This window comes from Camellia sinensis, chromosome 5, assembly GCF_055761805.1.
Source record: "Camellia sinensis isolate YWXY chromosome 5, ASM5576180v1, whole genome shotgun sequence".
NCBI classification, from domain to species: domain Eukaryota; kingdom Viridiplantae; phylum Streptophyta; class Magnoliopsida; order Ericales; family Theaceae; genus Camellia; species Camellia sinensis.
The window spans coordinates 187825686-187832089 of record NC_138965.1 but is presented as its reverse complement, the minus strand read 5'-3'; positions in this window follow the sequence as shown (position 1 = coordinate 187832089).

Sequence of the window (6404 nt, the reverse complement as noted above, 5' to 3'; positions counted from 1 at the left end):
CATTCTACCCGTATTGACTTCTTGACTTTTGGGTAGTAGAATTCAAAGGGCAAAATAATAATTGTTGCCCTCTAGGCTTCCCCCATAAGCTTCCCCAAATAGTATGAATTTTTTTTGCTTTTTTAATAACTTTTTGACTTTTTGGCCTTTGTAGATTATCCAAAACAAATAAGAACTCCAATAAATTAAAAATAAAGGGCAAACTACTAATAGATCCTAATAGTTAAATTTAATTTCCATCAAATCCTATTGAAAATAAGTCATAGTAAAATCGTTACTAAAAATATTTTTTTTGACGATTTTTTGTATATGTCGCTAAAAATTGACAATTAGTAACATTTTTTTGTAACGATTTTTATAAATTGTCACTAAAACTTATAATTAGTGACGTTTTCCTATGACACAGTTTTCAAACTGTCAACTGTCTCTAAAAATTGAAAATTAGTGACTTTTTTTGTGACCTTTTTTTAAATTGTGGCTAAACTTATAATTAATGACATTTTTTGTGACAAAATTTTCAAACTATCACTGAGAATTAACAATTAGTGACGTTCTTTAATAGTGTTTGGTGAAAAACGCTATTAATGATTATATGACCTATTGGACCATAAATCCACTTATTAAGACTTATATGTAAGTGTAGCTCGACTTTTCTGCGCTCCTTTCGAAAGGCGAATAAGCCCTACAGCGTCGGACTCTCGTGGTTCTGAATTTTATAATGTGAAATAATGAAAATGCAAAAGAGTCAAAATTCGGCAATTCTTTTGGAAAATTGATGTTTTGAATCAAATGCCAAAAATGGACTGCTTTGCAAATTTCAGAGTCGCCACCTAAATATTTTATTTTGAGAAATTTAGGAAACCCGTGACTCATGCCAAAGGCCACTTATCCGTCATCACTAAAGTGTCTCGGCTCGGGAACTTAGGTACGAGAGGGAAAGGTCATGAATTGAACACCCCACTAGCCCGATCAAAGATCGGCCTCTACTAATCATGATGTGAGTTTTATTTACATTATATGCTCTTGTTCCAGTTATTAGGTTAACTTTACTATGTGATGCATAAAAGCATAGACTAATTTTGCAAGCATTGGAACACTTGATTCATGTTTGTTTTGAAAAAAAAAAAAAAAAAGTGTTTTGAACATGTACCACTTGAAAAAGTGATCGCATATGAACATTACTCAAATTATTTCAATTCAAACAAATAGCCTTCATCCACAGGCATTCAAGTAGTTTATCAATTAAGCATTTAGCCTCATGGCAAGCATGCTAGACATGGCAAGAATCACACTCATGCAACGTGTTAAAGCAAATAAAAGCTTACCTCGTACTCCAAACCAAAAAGAGAAACTAGTTAGAAAAATGCATGATTCCTATGCAACATGACTAATGCAACACATGCGTTATGCAATTTACTAGGCTCGGCTACTAATTTGGCATATGAATCAATTTGATAGTATACGGTTTAAACACATATTCAAAGAAGTATAAGAAATAACAATGCGAGTTAAAATGATGAACCAAGCCTCGATGCATGTAATACAAGTGGATGCAAACATGAAGTATGCTAAACGAAACATGATGCCCTAAACTAACCATCATAAGCTGGGAAATAAAAGAGAGAAAGACGTGGGGTTGGAAGACATACACATTATTACATATTTATCCTCACGCAGGAGGGTCCGAATCAATGTCTGAATTAACAACTTATTACAAAACCAAATGAATTAATAAGTAACTAAAGAATAAGCTACAAATCCGAAGATACGCAATGCTCGCATGCGCAGCGCCCAAAAGCTGCTTTGTTTGCCCAGATTGTTCTATTTCACTTTCAGCCATTGTCCTCTGTTTTGCACAACACACTACCTCACCTTTCATTGATCCTCGGCAAGCCCTCACTGACACCCGGCCGGGCCTACAGAAAGTCGGCCGTGGCTCTGTTCCATGTAAGTTAATTTAGTGTTCTGAAGTGAAAACAGTGAAGATAGAGTGTTCTGGACTCTATTTTTCCTTATCACACTTCTCTGTCATGGGAAAGCCTCGAAAGAAGGTTGAAATTGATTCCAAAATCATCAATGAGCAAATTGATTGCTTGATGATCTCGGACACAATTTTGGACAAAAATTGATGAAATGCAATAAATATGACCATCCCGCCCTCTTATCATGGAGTGAACTCAAAGAGAGTGGTAGAGACGCTTCAAGAATCATCAAAACGTCATGAATTAGCGTATGATCATTCTAGACTCAATCAACTTGGTATAACGTCCGGCCAAACCTAAGTAGTTTAAGCCATCTTCTTTAAGTGTGTTGATCACTTTTAAATTAATTCTTTTAGTCATTGCCATTCATTAATTTTTTTGTCCATGGTGATGTTAAGTCCTCTAAAAGAAGAGAAGCATCAAATAAGAAGTAATTCTCAACATGAAAGAAAGATTACATCGTTGACAATGAATCTCCGTAGAAATTAAGCCATTAAGTGCAAAACTCTAGTTCATGTGTTGAATAACCATCAACCATTTGAAATGACTCTCAAATGAAATAAAATGAGTAACAACTCGATTATTAAAATAAGATTACTAAATAAGGAAATTACTTAAAGAGAAAAGCTTAGAATAAACATGCAATAAGCTATACAAGCAAACATATGAGACAACAAACAAACTAGTCAAAGCATAAGCTATTTAAATAAATTAAAACAGTCCTAAAACAGCCCATAATAGGTGAAAAACAGTAGCTGAAAACAAGAAAAAGTAAGTTAAAAGAGTAAAGAAAAAGCTATGGAACAAAGCCTAAGGAGGGGTGGCTAACCCCTCCAATATCAAGACCTCAAATCATGTTTTTTAGGCCTCAATTCAACTTTGAAAATCAGTATATAAAGGCAAGAAGAAATAAAAAGAAAAGAGTACAAGAAGATGAAAGAAGAAGGTGCAAAATTCTACCTTTGAAAAAAAAAAGGTAAGCTCTTTGTTGACAAACTTGATTCCAACACCCTCAAGCTTGAGTTATGGTTTTCAAAATCTTAATCAAGTTCCAAGTCCAAGCTCTATGTTGATATGGTATGGATGGATGATATATAGATTATGAAAATAGGAAGATGAAAGAAGGATTTCAACTCTTTAGTTTCTTATACTTTGATATATCTAAACCTTGAAATATATCACTCTCTTCAAACTTCTTTTTAACCTCTTCACCTCAGTCCAGCAGCCTCGTATTTATAAAGACTGAGATGCAGATCAATATATCTGCTAAAATAGACAATTGGCAGATACTTACACAATCTGCTTTGAAAAGTCAAGATGTCTGGCCGGCCATCACTGAGGTACGGCCGGGCCTCAGTGCATTTCCACTGTTCCTCTATTTCAGGTTCAATACAGGTTGGTATAATGTTCAAAACTGAGTTTCTAGGGTAGAAATACTATGGATATGACAAGTTGGGATTGTTTAAAGCTTGAAATTGGATTTCTTTGTCGAGATTTCAAACCATTTACACAATGTAACCTTCATCATTGAGTGTTCGGAATCAAGCGCCTAAGTCTTACGAGTGGTCAAAATTGGGGTGTCTACAGCAAGTCCCTCTTAAATAAATTATTTATACTATTATATTAAATGAATTCTGGACTTAGTGTCCAAGCTTTTGTTTGTTTCTCTTTATACCACGTATCCTTCATTTTTTTATTTTTAAAAAAAAAATAGATATATAGAAGGAGTGAGACTCAAACTTTAAATCTTGGTTAAAAACTCTTACTACTTAAATGACATACAATAAATAATAATTATTTTATTTTATTTTATTTTTTACTTATTTGAATTATACACATATCATGTGTACCTGCTAGTAGTAATAAAATGAGAACATTTTTCTTATATGGATCCCCAGATTTCAAGTAAGGGCTATCCGTACACGATCTAACCTCCTCTTATTATTGGAAAATTTACATGTCAGAGGCCTCTTCAAAAATTAATTACAACTTCATAAAAAATATATATATGATTTTACCTGAGAGGGTAATTTGTGTGAAACTTGGGCCGAGCTAAAACCGGTTGGAAAGTGGACTGAGCTATGGGCCGAGGTGATCCCTTGCATATCTCGGTCCTTGATCCTTTCGGTTTGGTCAGAGAGGTCTGCCATTAGCTTGGTCAAGGTGCTCTGGATCGAGGTATAGCGGAAGAAGAACCGAGCTAGAGCATGCCCAAGGTGTCACCGAGCTAGGTGAGCACGGTTAAAATTAGTTTAAGGCAAGCCAGTGCTAGCTCGGTTGTGTTACTATCAAGACCATGGTTGGGCCATCTCACTTGGTTAAGCAGTAAGGAGGGGGCAAAAAGATAAGCATTATCTTTTTGACTCCTAGGAGGACTCTGCTAAGGGGAATAGAGTCCTACTAGGATTGTGCAAACCATCTCACTTGGTTGGTAGTGAGTAGGGTGTGTGATTCCTAGGAGGATTCTTATAATGAGAGTTTAAATCCTACTAGGATTATGCCAGGCAGAATTTATAAAAGCTCATAGCAGGACCTATGTATAGGTATCACAATTCTCATCCTAGAATACATAGAGATTTTGTGTCTGTTGTCTATTTGCTGACTTAGGCATCGGAGAGGTTTCCGGCACACACCTGCCGGCTAGCTCACGTTTGTGCTTTCAAGTGACAAAGCGACGACGTTTGGAGGAGCGCAAACTTGATCAACAGGATTATACAAGAAGATTATTTCGTGCTCGTACAATTGACGCCATCTGTGGGAAAGCACAAAGAACAAAACCTTTTGATCAAGTTTTTCTCTCTAGTTGAAACCAATGGCGTACAATGAATATTTGCCGCAATTTGCTATTGATGGGCAAACCCTGGAGGGGGACGGGAGGCATGAAGGTTTACCTTCTATCCCACCCATGGCAGAATTAGAACCCCAGTGACGGAACTCCCGGAGGGACACACGGGAGAGACGGGCACCAGTCCCCATCACTCTAAAAGTCCTGAAAGACAGAGGTGGAGGTTGGATCCTCAAGTTCTAGGGGATCGCGTGAGGAAGCAAGACGAGTTAATAAGGAGGATGGCGGCAGACATGCAGACAATGAAGCGCCAGATAAAGGAAAAAAGGGTGGCAACGGAAGAATGGCGCAAAGGCAACACGCCCTCTTACCACTCGGAAGATCGTGACAGACACGTCACGTCATCACAAGCAGAAAGTAGGAGCCTTAGAACAAGAGACACTCAATCAAGGACTTCCAGGACTCGTTACTCTAGGTTTGAGAGAACGAGGACTGAACGGTCGTATACAGAGGGAAGCAGCTATCGGCCTTCACACATGCACCAAACGACATCTAGGCACACGGAGTTGCCTAGGTCAACGAACCTACGAACAGTGCTCGAGGAGAGGGCCCGATGGAAGAAGGACACCAGGGCACGTGACCCTCGCAAAGTTTCAGTCCTACAGTGGTTGGCCCCTAGGACACATGGAAGTGTCGAGGTAGGGATGCCAATGTCGCGTCTTGCTTACGAACCAGCAGATTAAGTATTAGCAAGGTTACAAAGCTCGCCATTCGTTTCGGCAATTGAGAACGCACCACTACCCTCAGGCTTCCACCAGCCCAAATTCACCACTTATGAGGGGAAGTCAAACCCCTACATGCACTTAAGCCACTTTCGCCAGGTTATTGCAGTATATCGACAAAACGAGGCTCTAATGTGTATCATGTTCTCCAATGCTTGATGTTAACAAAACGGACTTCTTTCTCGCAATCTCCATTGTGATAAAGTTCTTTCTTAGATTTCTTGGCGATCAGATTTATAATGTTAGCTCTCATTTTCTCGGTTTCTTCAATTATGATATTTTTATGAGTTGTGGTTTTTAAATTTGGTTCCATGGTAATTATTTTTTTTAACGTTTTGGTTTCATAATTCTTATTCTTGTCTTGTGATAATTCTTTGTTTACTATTTTTTATTTTTTTATTTTGTCAATAATTTTTCTTCTATTATTTGGTTTTGTTGCATGATTTTACTTCATCCATTAGTTTGTTTGCCAAGAAATAGGTGGAAAAAAATCATTGCTTTTGGGTCTCAATGTTTGATGTTTAAAAAACGAACATCTTTCTCCCCATCTCCATTGAGACTAAGTTCCTTCTCGAATTTCTTGGTGATCAAATTTATAATCTTTAACTCTCAATATTCCAATTTACTTCAATTGTCATTTTTTTTTAGGTATGGTTTTTTATTTTTGTTTCATGGTAATTTTTTTTTTTTTTTTTATAATTTTTGGTTTCATTGTTCTTATTATTCTTGTTTTATAATTCTTATAATTTTTTGTTTGATATTTTCATCATTTTTGATAAAAAAAAAAATTCCTAATTTATTGCTTGATTTTATTTTATCTATTAGTTTGTTTGCCAAGAATTCCTAGGAACAAAT